The sequence below is a fragment of the Stegodyphus dumicola genome, chromosome X2, assembly GCF_044657685.1.
Source record: "Stegodyphus dumicola isolate Sdum_Otavi_A_Nest chromosome X2, ASM4465768v1".
NCBI classification, from domain to species: Eukaryota; Metazoa; Arthropoda; class Arachnida; order Araneae; family Eresidae; genus Stegodyphus; species Stegodyphus dumicola.
In genome coordinates, this window is record NC_140781.1 from 24,832,767 (window position 1) to 24,849,352 (window position 16,586).

Here is a 16,586-nt window from a genome sequence, read left to right on the forward strand (position 1 = left end):
GAAACTTTTACTGTTTCGAATGCTGTGAGAGCTGAGAGTCAAGCACCTGACAGTGAAAACGATAAATTTGATTTAATTACTGTTGCAGCGAAGTAGCTCTATATAATGAATAAAATGCAACTGTAAATGATAACAGAAAAAGGGAAAACTGAAAATTTTCTTGCCGATAAATTTCGTAAGTGCTACTTTATATTGCTTAGTTAGGGAAAGTAAATTACATTTATGTACTTATCTTGCAAGTAGTATGTAATATTTTTTTATATCACTGTGTTAGTTTTAGTTTTGTCCAAAGAAAAAATTATCTTCCACATTTTCTTTAAACTTTTGCGAAGTGCAAAGTTTCGTTTTATAAGTATAAATGTTGATTGATTTATAAATGTTGATTTATCTATTTTACTTTGCTTTCAAAAACTTGAGATTAATGCTGTTTCAGTATAAGCAGCAGATACAGAGAATCTGCTAATGATATCAAATATAGCCATTTCCCATGGCAAGCAATTTGCATGCAGGCTGGCGCTACGTATGTTCATTGATACAATGTGAACTTAGAAAAATCAATAAACAAATTCAGTATCCCTGCCCGATAAAGAAGGTTTTATGTGATTTTCTTTATTTGAAGCATATTTTTGCCACAAAGACTCATTTAACGAATCAGCATGTCGTATTGTAAGATTTTTCTCCCACTTTTCTAGCGTGCCTTCGTGATATAGTGGTTCTTCACGCTGAGCCGGTATTTCAGAGGCCCGTGGTTCGATTCCCGGCGAAGGCGATTGCTAATTTTTCATCTTGCCTGCTTCCAAAAATCCTAATGTCTCTACAGTATGAATATTAGCCTGGATTGTTTTTCGTTTGGCAATGGGAAGGAAAAATCTTTCAAAGTGGGTAATTAATAAATCAAAATAAACAAATCAAGGAAAGCCACTTTATAACAGACTTCATTAGCGTAATTACTTGTAGTAGAGACGTACAGGCTTGCTAGTAAGCCAAAGTATGTCAGATGTTGTGCAATGGGTAGTAGCCCTTGGTGTTTCCAGGAAACGTGGAATCAGTTTTTAAGCGCAGAGACGGGTAACGAAGGCTTAGACTTACGACCATTATGCAAGATAGCTACGCAGGAATAACTGCTCGAAAAAGCGACATGGTGGCAGCCAGTAATTTTTGCACTCTTCAAATCACGTCACGAGTGGTTACTTGGGAATTGTGCAAACATATAAACTGGATTGAAAGCCACTAGAGCTCTTTCCTTTTTACCCACTCGCGAACGGGCTGGCTGCATGGGTGTTTTCGCGGTTTTCCCCATGTGCAACGTGTATACGAGCCAGTTTCCCTTAGAAAGTCCTTCACGAAGGCATCACTCCCCTTAGGCACATAGCCCTCGAGGCTTTCCCGTAATTAAATAACCTAACCTTTTTACCTACAAACTCAGATATTGCTTGCAAAATTGTTCTGAGACCTGTAGTAGACTGTCCATCAAAGGAATTGTCAATGAGGGAAGTTCGTGGATGTTTAAAATAAAGCTCACAAGTCACAACTACAGAAAAATGCTCAAAAGTAGAGAAAGGATATCCTGAACCTTTAAATACACCTATATGAAGATATAACAGGTGAAGCATTCAAGTTACAAAACGATAACGTCAGTTCCTATTGAATGGAAAAATAGCAATAAGACGAGACCATTGCGCATATGAGCTGATCAACTCAATCCCTCGACCTAAATCCAATTCAACATGGCTCTCGAAACATGTTACTGCCCTCAAACAGCCATCTGGCACCAGGGGGTAGCTTATATCTGCTTTAAAAGATCAATGCTCGTTACTCTCTACTAAGTTGATTGATTGCATCAGAAACATCACGGAATTTCTTCGGGAGAGCATTACTGTACGATTCCGCTACCTCTAATATTGAAATTCTTTGTCCATTGCATTCTTAAATCTTATTTTCGAGCAAGATGATCTGCATTCAAATATTTTGAAGAAAAATGATTCTCAAATAAATTACCTTTATACGACTAAAAACTAATTACGGTTATTAACATTTTATTCATCTTCTCAATATCGGTATAAACTGCACTAACTCAAATGAAATAAAAAGAATCGTTTAATGTATAAGCTTTGTGTTGAAAGAAATTATGCATATTGTCGAATTATGAATCCATTTATCCTGTCTTCCATAAAATTTAATACTTTTTAGCACAAGAACTAAACTTTAGCATATCATAAATGAATGATTATTCCTATTTTATAAGACATATTATTCCTATTTTATAAGACATATGATTATTCCTATTTTATAAGACATATGATTATTCCTATTTTTGAACCTATATTAAATGTAATTGAAATTCAGATTGAAATAATTTTACACAGATTATGTTAAATGAATTATTTATATCTGTATAATTTACAGTCGGCTACATACTTATAACTTTAAATTACTTTCCAATCAAACGGCGTAATTAGCCGATTGCATATTTTGAAATATTAGCTTTCAGGTTTTACTGAAAGAAACGTAACACTTATTAGTTTAATATATATACTACCAGCAGCTTCGCTGCCAGCCTTCGTCTGGCATTTAAATGTACCGGAAAAATGGCTGAAGGGAACACCAAACGTTAAATTTAAGAACTGCGTAGAATTTTAGACTGCAGAACAACTTCATAAAAAAAGTTATTACTTATAACAAAATTACAATGAAATAAGCAATATCCCTTAATACAAATATTAATTATGCTAATAAATAAATTAACCAACTTTTGCAAAATCTTAATAACTCAAATGGTATAATGGAGGTTAAGAAATTCGTTTCCTAAAAAATCACTCAAAACTTTTCAATGTCTTAAAAACAGTGAAATGAGCAATAAATAATATAAAAGAATACAAAAAACAAAAAATTCTGAAAAGCAAAGTATAATTAAGGATATTTTATCTTATATTTTCAAGATAAAAAAATTACAATGAAATAAGCTATATCCCTTAATACAAATATTAATTATCCTAATAAAAAATTAACCAACTTTCCGTTGAAGAAAAAAAATGATGCAAAACTTTTCAATATCTTACAAACAGTGAAAAGCAAAAAATAACATGAAAGCAACTCAAAAAACATAAAATTCCGCGCAGAATTTTACTCTGCAAAACAACTTTATCAAAAAAAAAAAAAAAAAAAGAAAAGAAAAAAAAAAAAGAAAGAAAAAGTAAAATTTTAAAAATGTATTATATATGTATAAATGACAATGAAATATGCCAATCTCTTAAAAGCAGTGATATAAGAAATACGATGAAAAATTGTTCCAAACCCATATTTCTAAAAGAATGAAACTATTCAAAATGATGCGGTTTCATCAAAAATCTATCAACAACAATAAGACAGGAAAATAGTTGCCAAAATCACATTTTTAAAGATGTGAGCTGTGAGAAGTGTACTCGGAAGTTTCATTTAAAACATTTTTTAAAAATACTAAATATTATCATTTTTCCAAAATTCTTTTTGTAAAAGCAGTCGCAAGGATGAAAGTTCAACGTGTCCAAAAATCAAAGAAAAATAAACTCTACATTTTTAAAAATAAACTTTTTTAGAAAAAATCCCGTTGAAAAGGTGTTAAGCTCCCTTTGTTAAATAAATTCGTATTTAATCGATTTATTGAAACACGAAATTTATTTTAAGTTCGTAAAATAGCTAAGTGCCTACATTTCATGACGATGTGAAAATGGAGTGTGTAGAGTAAAATCTCGCTTTCCTATAGCCCATTATGTCTCAAAATGACGCGATTTCGTCAGATATATATATATATATATATATATATAAATGACAATGAAATATGCCAATCTCTTAAAAACAGTGATATAAGAAATACGATGAAAAATTGTTCCAAACCCATATTTCTAAAAGAATGAAACTATTCAAAATGATGCGGTTTCATCAAAAATCTATCAACAACAATAAGACAGGAAAATAGTTGCCAAAATCACATTTTTAAAGATGTGAGCTGTGAGAAGTGTACTCGGAAGTTTCATTTAAAACATTTTTTAAAAATACTAAATATTATCATTTTTCCAAAATTCTTTTTGTAAAAGCAGTCGCAAGGATGAAAGTTCAACGTGTCCAAAAATCAAAGAAAAATAAACTCTACATTTTTAAAAATAAACTTTTTTAGAAAAAAATCCCGTTGAAAAGGTGTTAAGCTCCCTTTGTTAAATAAATTCGTATTTAATCGATTTATTGAAACACGAAATTTATTTTAAGTTCGTAAAATAGCTAAGTGCCTACATTTCATGACGATGTGAAAATGGAGTGTGTAGAGTAAAATCTCGCTTTCCTATAGCCCATTATGTCTCAAAATGACGCGATTTCTTCATATATATATATATATATATATATATATATATATATAAATGACAATGAAATATGCCAATCTCTTAAAAACAGTGATATAAGAAATACGATGAAAAATTGTTCCAAACCCATATTGCTAAAAGAATGAAACTATTCAAAATGATGCGATTTCATCAAAAATCTATCAACAACAATAAGACAGGAAAATAGTTGCCAAAATCACATTTTTAAAGATGTGAGATGTGAGAAGTGTACTCGGAAGTTCCATTTAAAACATTTTTTAAAAATACTAAATATTATCATTTTTCCAAAATTCTTTTTGTAAAAGCAGTCGCAAGGATGAAAGTTCAACGTGTCCAAAAATCAAAGAAAAAAAAACTCTACATTTTTAAAAATAAACTTTTTTAGAAAAAAATCCCGTTGAAAAGGTGTTAAGCTCCCTTTGTTAAATAAATTCGTATTTAATCGATTTATTGAAACACGAAATTTATTTTAAGTTCGTAAAATAGCTAAGTGCCTACATTTCATGACGATGTGAAAATGGAGTGTGTAGAGTAAAATCTCGCTTTCCTATAGCCCATTATGTCTCAAAATGAAAAAAACATAAAATTTAAAAAATTCATAAAACAGAAAACATAAAATTTAAAAAATTCTAATTCGAATTTCGAAAAATTCGCTTCAAGGTGCACTGGTTTTTGTCTAGATGCACTTATGTACCAAATTTCGTAGCCTTGGGTCTATTAGCTTACGTGCAGCGCAAACGAAAGGCACACACAGACAGATTCTTTCTTTAATTATATGTAGAGATATTGTAATTATCTTAAATCTAGTATTAAGGGTTTTAAAAGATAGTATTTAAATTTCTAATCACAGAGCACTTTTCTCTGAACGCAATGCATCAATAAAATAACAGAAAAATATAACTAATTCAAAGAATATAAAAATTAAATCTTAACTGTATACTATGTATACTGAATATCAGCATTCCTGTTAACGTAGTTACTTATCTATCTATTATATAATACTTCTCGGATCACACCTTTCAATTAAATGTGGAAGAATTTATTCTTTTTGCCCTACTCTCAATGGTCATTTCGCTACTGTGATAAAGGATCACCCCTCAAAGTGATTCTTCAAGTTAAACCGATGCATCATTCCCAACTTCCTCTTCCTTCTCTTTTTCTTCAAATGTGTCAAGTTCTTCTCTTAATTCCCTTGCCTATTTTCTCGTTTCTCGTGTAGTTTCTTATTGTTATTTCATAAAGGGAATTGAGACAATGAGTGTAAAGGAAAGAAAAGCAGTAATATCAAATTTATATTTTTGCATAACAGTTTTGTCATATTATATAAATCTCTTCTTCCTGTTTCACTTAACAACCAAACATCAACAATAATACTGAATTTTATATCGAAAACATGTTCCCTGTTACCTATGCTCTATTACATTCCTCAAATGTTCTGTATATTAATGAAAATTAGAAGTTTCCCTTTTCGGAATGTGACAATTAATTTCTCTCTCTCTTTCGCCATCATCCATATCAACACCTTATAAAAGCTACAAGTTCCATTTATAAACAACGATACATTTAATTGAACATTACTGTATGTAACAAAATTTAAAATAGCTGTCATAGAAAATAACAAATAAATTTTTAATTATTAGAAAAATAATTATGTATTTCATACAAAATAAATATTTTTCACATTGCTTACTTGGCTTACCGTTTCGTTTTGATGCAAATTTTGGTTATCAATAGTTCCAAATTGGCGCATATGAATCGATAATATAAAGCAAAATAATATTTGAGTACTTACCTGTTAAGTCTCCGATAGGCATTTCATGTGAATATCTAGACTAACGATTAGTTAATTACTTACCCTTGCAGTTTTGTAGTTGTCGATAAATATGCATTCTATAATTATGTTTTCATTATTAAGAGAGGTCATTAAGCAGTTTCTTATTGGATTCAATGCGTAATATTTAGGTAATGCATAGTTCTGGCTAGGATAAAACTTAGGTTATTATTGAAATTAAAGCTAAAGGTTTCATGATAATTTCTTTTGCCACTCAGAACCCCGTATAAAGATAAATTATATAAATTTATCTTCCCGTTTTCACTTGAAAACCAAAAATCAACAATAATACTGAATTTTATATCGAAAACATGTTCCCTGTTACCTATGCTCTATACTTACCTATCTCAAAACTTAAAAACAGTTTTTTGTTGTCCTTTATGTACATTACTGTTATCACTACTAATAAGTAGTCAATCAATATTTATGGTATTCTGACTTGTAAGGTAGACAAGGTGAGCTGGCTAAATAAATTAACTAATTATTTAAGTAGTGTTTCCATGATTTCTTGACTCTTCAGTATAATGCTTGTTCATGGAGCGACAGAGTACATTTATTTGAATCAGAAACGCAGTTTAAGAAAATTCATGGAATGTTACATGCTAGGATTAAACTGGAAAACAAAAGAAGACGTAATTATTTTCACTGCTAAAAGGAGAGGGGATGCGAAAGGCAAACGGATAATGTCTTACTTTAGAACTTCGTAATTTAAAATATTAAAATCTGAAACTTTGCATCTCATTGCGAAATTGCAAAATACCACATTTCTTGTGAAAAACAAAATTCTTTCGTGAACAACAGTTTTCAGATAACCGTAGAGGCTAAAGTTTTTAAAGTAGCTGGGAAACTAAAGAATTTTCTAAGAACGGTACTCTGCTTTGAAACTTCTTCGAATTCTAAATAACTGGAGAAGTCCAGAAGGCAAGCCGTTTTTTAAATAAAGGAAACTAAATACATTATTTTTAAATTTAGTCTGGTACTAGAGGTTTCCCGATAAAAGGTTTGTGTTAATTAAATACATGACAAATTTTGCTTATAGCAGACTGAGTATGGCGGACCAGTAATTAAAATGCGATTTTCTTAACCTGTGTTCAACCAACAATATAAATTCGAATATCAGAAAGAACATTTACAGCAGCTTCTGTCTTGAGCGAAGATCTTTACTTTGTGACAAGAGCCAATTACTTCTAATTCTTTATTTTTAAGAGATTTTACTGGAACGATTTCTGCTGCGTTTTTTACAACATGCACTAAAATTATCAAACAGAAGTTAAAACACTCTTTTTGTATTCGTCATCTATTCTCTGCAACTTGATTTAAAGATCTCAAATTTTCTGCCAGAAAATGTGATTGATTTAGTTTATATTATACTAAGGTATTAAATTTATTAATAACATGAAATTTATCCATTTTTCTTGCTAAATATTAGAATAGTATTCCTCAATTTCTTCCTAGCTTTCGAGCAAATTAGTGAAATGATTTACAATTTTAATTATTTCACATTCACTTACATATTTACGAGAATTTGTATAAAAACTTTATCTTTGCCTTTTTTAAAAGGGAAATTGCCTTTAATTTAGTCTAAATTTTCGGACAATTACTAAAAGCCACATTTTATTTTCTGTAGTTTATATAACAAATAAATAATTAATATAAAATACCAAACAATGCTAAAAATAATGATAGAATTATGAAATGTAAATTTCCAAACGAAAATCACAACCAAATAAATTCAAATGACCATAAATTTAACACAATTGTAAAGAGGTTCTTCGGTATTCAAATAATTTTAAATTATTAAATTCGCTCAACTAAAACAGACCTTTTCGTATCTTTCATCCTAGATTTTCTTTAATTTCAAATAATAATTTTAAATTAGCAAAATTATAAGAGATGATTTTTGTTTAAAAATATTACCATCGTCAAAACTTATCGCTCTGTGTTAAATATCATAATTTAGACAATTTGTTTTTTACTTCTACATAATTGGAATTACAATACAGTGTCAGGAAACTATTTCGCACATAAAAATACATTAATCGCATTTGTGCAGAAATAAGGCTAACTTATTATTTCCAGTTACATCACCAATTTTTTGCAACAATTTAGCAACAAACATACGTAGCTTCCTAAGTAGAAATTTATGGTATTACTTATAATCTTTAGTCATACTAATTACATTTTACATATATGTTTTTCAATCTGTGTGCGTTTTCTAAATCAAAAGCAAAGTTTGATTCTTTTTCTTTATGGCAAATTCTTCAAATTTTTCCCGGATCCGTTTTTAGAAGCACATTTAATTAAAAGCAGTTACATTTCTCCTATTCCGTAGTGTTACAAATCTAATCTTTCCTAATGTTAAATGTAACTCTAAAAAGCGGAATGCCATAAACCGTTTCAAACAGCAAGGGATATTTAAAGCTTGCATTAAAATGAATATCTACAATCATATCAACCAAAAGTGCAATGAATAATAATGCGAGAGAATGTAAAATGATAATGCTTCTTCGGTCTCGTAAGAAACAGCTCTCGATGTTCGGAGGTTTGACATTAATTTGCACTGATTTTCAAGCCGAACGATATTAAATATTATTTAACACAGAATTGTAAATTTATTTAATATGGTTAGCAGTTCAAGATGGGGTTTGCAGCGTTTAAGAATCGTTTACAAATTTCTAGTGACAGCGAAATTCAAGGCAAAACCCAAAATGAAATAATGTGGAAGAAAACACCTGCTATTCTACAATGGTTAAATAAAAGCAAGAGCTATTCATTCCGCCTCGACAAGCAGTTTCCGTAAAGAGAAAAACTGAAGATCGGTCAGTGAGGAAAATAGGTCTCGGAAAGGATATGCAGTCTGTTAAACAATCAAATACACACTAGTTTGAAGATCTAGGACGTAGTAAAGATGTTAAGGTCGGCGATCTTCTCCTCACTCTCTCTCTTTCATCTTTTCTCGTCTACTTTTTTCCCTTTATGCAGAAGGCGGTTTGCGCGGTTTGCGGAAGTCTTTCAGATAAAAAGCGAGAGCGAATTTCAAATCTCTTCAAGGTCGGATAACTCATCCCATCTGACTTGAACCGCCGAAGAAATGACAGTTCCTTATTTTGTAATTAAAAAATTATTAATTAATTCTAAAAAGGAGTGGGAATTATTTCTAATTATTTTGAATTAGTCTAAAAGGGAATTATTTTGACTTCTATGTAGTCCGGTTGTATCATATGCTGAATGTACAGCAAAAGTTTTGAATTTTTACAAGACGAAGAATTACGGAATGCCCAAAATTTAAAAATTAAGAAATAAATTTCCAGAACTAATATGAAAATTTTTAATTATTAAACGATTTTTATATCTAAAAATTTAGAACACGAAGTGCTTCCTAATGTACATACCTGTTTTTTATAAAGGGATGATGTGATGGAATAAATCCGGTTCAGAAGACCCAAATGAACTAACTGCTCAATCTAGGAGCCATAGAGGCGACCAATGTAAAGTCGATGAGAATCGTCGCGTTTAAATACCTGCAAGGAGCCATCGACGGGGTAGTGCTATGATTGGTGGGTGAGAAGACCCATCATGTTCATAGGCTGGATAGGGGAAAAAAAAGCCGTCCGAACTGGAATCGGGCAGGGATCATGAAACAGGTGACTGGCCACTTTCTCCCGCGCTTATTCTTAAACAGATCTGTTTTCTCGAAATCCTTCTTTGCATTTAGGCATGATTGATTTTTCTGTACTCGTGTGGTCTCTCGATTGATATATATATATTTCATTATTCATTACGATTTCCCGTTTTTTTTTTTTTTTTTTTCATTTGAATGCACTTAGAAAGGAATTCGCTGTAAAAATGAACTTGAGGCTGAATTACGGAGTTCATTGTCTTAGAAAAGTCTAAAATTATCCCCCTTTCTGTCAGTTTTGAGCTATTTAACCTATGAGTGCCTGCTTGCATTGGCATAGTTTGCATTCTTTTTAAATATTAAAATTCTTCCAATCGCATATCTGTTGGGTTAAAAGTTTAAATAAATGCCGAGGCTAAATAATGATTTTATTTCAAGAAATACCCAAAAATTTGCCCTTGTTTAGTCAGATAACCTTTCATAGATATCGCACTTTTCTTTATTTATTTCTTATTCTGTCTGGGCTTTAAATACCTTCATCAGCGTTATCCCATGTATATTTATTTTACTTGCTTACACATCGCGTATGAATGCTTGTATTATATCTCTGCTGCTTACGTATTAAAATTTACGCATATTTCGAAGTTCACACATATTTTAACACATTAAGTGAACAAATGGAATGATAGTTTCCTGTTTATTTTTTATTTATTTATGCATTTATTTTTTTTAACTTTTAAGTATACTAGAGAACTCAAATTATAAATTATCCTAAATTCAACAGCCAGTGACGTTTCTTTGAACTTTTTCGTGAGGCTACGTCAGTCGAAGTTGTAACATGCTTCATTTTATTTCATTAACAATTTAGGTTTTATTTCATTAACAATTTAGGTTTTATTTCATTAACAATTTAGGTTTTATTTCATTAACAATTTAGGTTAGCAAATACCCTTTCCTTTCAGTACTACACAATTTTTACTCCTTTCATTTGATACAGTAATTGTGGTTTTTTGAGGAAAAAAAAATTATTTTACTTTAAAGTATCCCTGAGTATTGATTTTTAAAAATTCAAATAAAGGACTCAGAATGCCTGCTAGAAAATTAGTAGGTAGTTCGAAAATTAATAGTTAACACTGGTAGTTCGGTCTGAGGTTCGAATCCCGCGAACGCTGCAAGGGCGTTTTCGTGGTTTTCCCCGTGTGTAACGTGTATACGAGCCAGTTTCCCTTAGAAAGCCCTCCACGAAGGCATCCCTTCCCTTAGGCAGATAGCCCTAGTGTGCTTTGCCATAATTAAATAAACCAAACCAAACGATAACTCGTCTCTGCTTGGATTTCGTCAGCTGTACTTCAGAGGTGTTCGACTGCTTTGATAAATGAGGATTTTTACATGAAAACGCGTTTTTCTCCATACGTGATTTTTTTGTTTTTACTCGATGTACCTTTTCTCAAGAACTACTGCTCACAGGTATCTAAAATCGTTATTGCTTATTTATTATTGTTGTGCGCGTAGAGATTCGTAATAAACTGAGTGTACAAGTCCGATAAAATGTCAATAAAATTTATTCTTATTACCAGAATTAAAAAGTGCTGAAATCTTTCTTCACAGTTATTCGTACAATAACACAATACCACACAGTAGTTATATTTTAAAGTACTAAAACGTTAAATAGAACTCAATTCAAAGAACAGAAAATGCTAATCCGATCTCACTGCGAATTCGCTACAATCAGCAACAAAAACTTAGTGAACAAGTAATAAACAACTGAACTGAGATGTTTTGCTCCGGCTTTTCTAAGCTTTTTAATCATGCACGAGAACATTCTGGTATTTTCTCGAGGTTTCTGAAAAGAAAAATGGTGTAATTACGAGATATCTATTTATTAAATGTTAAATGCACGTGCTCTTGTATTTTTACTTTTCCAGCGAAGCATTCTCTTAAAATTCGTCACGCGCTGTATTGCACGGGGAAGTAAAACAATTTTAATTATAATTCTACTGAAAATGGAAAATTAAATACAAAATCCTTAATATTATGTTTATTAATATTTACTGAAATAAACTTTTTGAGATAAATTAAGATTTTTTTTTTTTTTTTTTTTTTTAGAAAAGTTTTTTAAACTTTTACTATACCTAACAAAATATTCAATAAATTACTCTAAAATTCAAAATGTTTCAAAAGCTCATATCCGTCGTATAATCATATACTTTAATTACACAAAAAATTTCAAGCGTGTATCTACAGCAGATTTTGAGAAAAGGTACATCGAAAATGTCCAATTTAAAACATTGTCGGTATAGGGTTTTCCGATTACCTTCATGCCAGATTTCAGTCGCCTTTTAAGTGCGGAAGATTTGTTTGGTTTATTTAATTACGGTAAAGCCCACTAGGGCTATCTGCCTAAGGGTGTTGGTGTTGGTGTATTGAGAATACGGCAAAGCATACTAGGGCTATCTGCCTAAGGGGAGGGATGCCTTCGTGGAGCACATTTTAAGGAAAACTGGCTCGTATACACGTTACACGAGGGGAAAACCACAAAAACGCCCATGCAGCCAGCCCGTTCGCGGGATTTGAACCTCGAGTCGAACTACCAGTGTTCAGCGACTTTACCGCTCGGCCGCTGGTGGGCTTAAGTGCGGAAGAATTTAAGCAAATGTCGATGTTCGTTCATAAAAGGAAAGTTAAAAGAAAGCATTTAATAAAGTAAATTTCCCTCGCTCAGAGGTAGCTGACAATTTATAAAAATGCGTAATGATTAAATCACGCCAAAGTGGCAAATTTACTAAAATGAAAAATAATATTTAAAATAGAAATGAAAATTGGATTTGATTGAATTATTCAATTATGGCAAAGCACACGAGGGCTATCTGTCTAAAGGGAGGGATGCCTTCGTGGAGGACTTTCTAAGGGAAACTGGCTCGTGAACTGGCGAAAACGCCCATGCAGCCAGCCCGTTCGCGAAATTCGAACCTCGGACCGAACTACCAGTGTTCAGCGTCTTTACCGCTCGGCCTCTGGCGGGCTCGAAATGAAAAATTGAAGTAAAAATTAAAAAATACAAAATTAATACAAATTTTAATAAAGAATAGTTGAAAACGTTTTGGTCTTTCTCAGGCAGTTGCCGAAAAAGTTTCAACACAGCCACATTCCTAAATATATTTGGATGATTATCAACGACAAATTCAAAAAATTAAAATTAAACTTAAAAGGTAATAATTTAAAGTAAATCAAAACAATACTAAATTGTCAATAAGAAACTAAAATATAACAGCAACATTTTAAATTAATTCTCAGTAAACTGATTTCGAGTTACGTCGGAGCAGATTATATATTGATGATTAATTTCCAGTTTTGTTATTTAAATTTCTTATTAGCATTTAAATATTGTTTTAATTTATTTTGCAGTAATTTATTTAAATTATTTACTTTTAATTTTAATTTCAGTTTTAATGTTATGAATTTGTTTAGATAAACATCCAGATATAATTCAGAAATGTGGCTCTGTTGAAAAATCATTTTAGTTCCTGTTTGAAAAAGACCGAAGAACTTTCAACTATTATTTATTTAATTTCGGACTTATTTTGTTATGCTGTTTTGTTTTTTGCCTCAGTGTAGTTTTTTATATTAAATATTATTTTTCCTCTTAGCAAGTTTGTCACTTTGGAGAGATTTATTCATATTAATTATCACTTGATTATTTAATTAATTTCGCTACATACTGCGCGACTTTAAAAATTAATAATTAATTCTACAATTTTGTATCTGTAGAATATATATACATGTGCGTGTGTGTATGGGTGCGTGTGTAATAGAAAACAGAAAACCTTTTATTATACTCTTCCTGTATCAGCTAGAATTCCATGCATTAAGGTCTATAAAGAAAAGCATAATAAAAGGAAATCAAAAGACAAGAGCTCCATGCATCAATGTACAACACAAATTAAGAGCAAAAATAACCAAAACTCTTATTATTCTCTGTTTGTTTACAAACTTTAAAATGTGTTCATTTTTCTTACTCTTTGATGTATCGAGTTCATGTTTTTTGATTTCCCTTCAGTGTAATAATTTAAGGTACCGAGTTCTGGCTCATTCGAAATGTTGCAAATTTTTTTTCCCATTTTGCATTATTCCTCCTGGATTAACTTTTGCTTTTAGAGCGTTTTTTTTTTTATTTTATTGATTCTTTTTAGATAATTTCTTCTATTCGTTTCGGTAAATATATACTGAAAGGATTACAAATAATCAAGAATGACCAGGGACTCTATATATGTATTAACATATGTATAAAATAATAATAATAATAATACATATTGTTACGAAATGTATAGGCCCGGTAAGATGGCTTTCCCGCAAAGCAGTTTTAGGGTTGTTTTGTGTATGTAACTTGTACATAGTGTAAATATCTGTTTCTTTAGTTATATTATTTATATATACCTTATGTTTATTTCATTACGTTTCGTTTGTATCGAATTAGGCTTCTGACCAAGGGTTGTACTGCCCGGGACGTGCGGTCCTTGGGAGGAGGCAGTGTTACGAAATATACAGGCGCGGTAAGATGGCTTTCCCGCAAAGCAGTTTTGCGGTTCCAAGGAAGGCAGGGTTGCCACATTTGGCGAAAAATAGCCCATTTGGCGATATTTGGCGACAAAATTGGCGATATACCATGGACAGATGGAGAACCTTCTGGAGCGAATTCTTACCGGTTTAGCCCAGAATGTTCTCGAACACAAGCCGAAAGCTATATAAACTACCCTGCTGGTCCACAGTCAGGGTGAGTGTGCCTCGTCGAGTGCGAGTCGAGTGCCTCATCTAGAGTGCGAGATAGTTAGTCTCGAGTTAGTCAGTCCGTGCGGAGGCGATCAAGTTGACAGCCGGGCAGCGAGTGCCGAGTGGGTCGTCGAGTGCATCGAAGAGTCTCTTAGTGTATCGCGGTTAGCGCATCGTAGAGACAGTGAACCGAAGAGTCGGGAGCTGTGCTCTGTGTGTCGTCGATTGCATTGCGAGGTGTAGCGTGGAGAGTCTCGAGAGTAGGTTGAGTCCCGAGAACGACTGAGCAGAGTCGGGAGCCGTGCTCTGGTGCTTTGCAGTGAAGCTGTCTCCACCGTTATTGCCTGACAGTGTGAAGGCTGTGTCGCTGATTGTGTCAGCGTGTTTATTTTAGTTCATCGACGACTGTAAAAACGTGTTTTGGAGCTGTCCTGACAATACTGGCCAATAAAGTGTGTTTCGATACTTCAACAAGTAGTATTGTTGTCCTAATCCTCACGAACCCGTACGAACGTGAAGGAATAAAATAACATAACAGCTGGTGTCAGAAAAGAAAAAAATGCAACAATATGTATAAAATATTAATTACTCCTTTCCTTATAAAATTTGAATAAATATAAAGAATAGGATAATTACTTCCTTTTTTTTTTTTTTTTTTTACGAATCCTAATAGTAGATTTTTATTTTGAAGATAAAAAATATCTAAAAGTTTTAATATGTTTTTATTGGCAATTCTAAATAGGTTTTTTTTTTTTTAATTGGAAATATTATTATTATTTTTGTTTTTATTCTCGGAAAACTACGATTAACTATTTCTATAAGCGATACTTTATCTGTAATTTTAGCTTGCAAGTTTTAATTTTAAATTGGTTTTCAAACTACATAATATTTGTTCATTTTAAAGCTATTTGCTTTTCATTTGCAACAAACAGTTGCTTGGTAGCTGTTACTTTTGAATTTTGGTTTTTGAAACATTATTGCATTTTTTACCTACGGTTAAATGTAAAGGTGTATTTCTAACTAAAAGGGCATCTTTCAACTTCCGTCAGTATTTATCAGTGAATATAACCAAGTTGGTATGAGTTTCAAAGTCAACAGAGGAAACTTGAATTTTTGCTGTTTTTGAATCCACAAAGTTTAGAGAATTGTAGAAGGAAATATTGTCTAGGATCGCGAGTGTAGAGAATATTAAGGAAAAACTTCTACAAAAGGAAACAAATACAACAACTGAAAGTAATGAAAATATGTTGAAGAAATAATACAGATATCCATAAGAATAAACAAGCGCGATGATTAAAAAGCTAAGTTATGAAGTTTATGTACTAGTAAATAAACCGGGAAACAAGGGAATTTAGAAAGAAAATTGTCAGAAAGTTAAAAATTGTTAATTAATGAAAAACATTTACAGAGGAAGATTGGGTTAAGGTAATATTATATAAGGTATTTTTTCTCCCTCTTTTCCGCATGCCTTCGTGGCGTAATTGGAAACCTACTCGACGTGTATTCGAAAGATCAAGGGTTCGAGTCCCGGCTAGAGCACTGACCATTTTTCACCTTTCCTGCTTAAAAAAAAACCTAATGACTTTGCAACTATATGTAATGTCTTATTTGGATTCATGACTGTAAAACTATTTAATTAAAATGAAATGTTTAGATTTAATAGATTTGGTTCAGAGCTCAGTGCACAGCATAATGGATAGGCGCACACAGTACTTAAGAAGATTTCCAAGCGAAGAAAGTCAATCATAGCATCCTCGATACCTGAAATATCGAACATCGAATACGATTCGGTCAAAAAGTTAGGATTCCCTTATATGGTCTAGGAGACAACGAAACAAGACCAGTATATGGCAGTTATAAAGATTACATTAAAACTTAAAAAGAGATGGTTTCCAGTTATGGAAATTATTTATTGATGCAAAAAGAAGCACCTTGTTACCCTAATTTGAAATTTAAAACAAAAGTACTTAAACATTCGAAATATTTCCTTATTACACTGCCAGTGACCTCAGTC

The 16,586-nt window shown here is 31.8% G+C and overlaps 1 protein-coding gene across 1 annotated transcript in view; it reads right to left on the minus strand.

The window, feature by feature from the left end:
- The window catches only part of LOC118185053 (uncharacterized), an 88,051-nt gene extending 78,372 nt beyond the window's left edge, over positions 1–9,679 (minus strand). Inside the window, exon 1 of the mRNA XM_085809513.1 lies at positions 9,579–9,679. The gene's annotated coding sequence lies outside the window, so the exon portion shown is untranslated. The remainder of the gene's footprint in view (positions 1–9,578) is intronic.
- Positions 9,680–16,586: the final 6,907 nt, after the last annotated feature.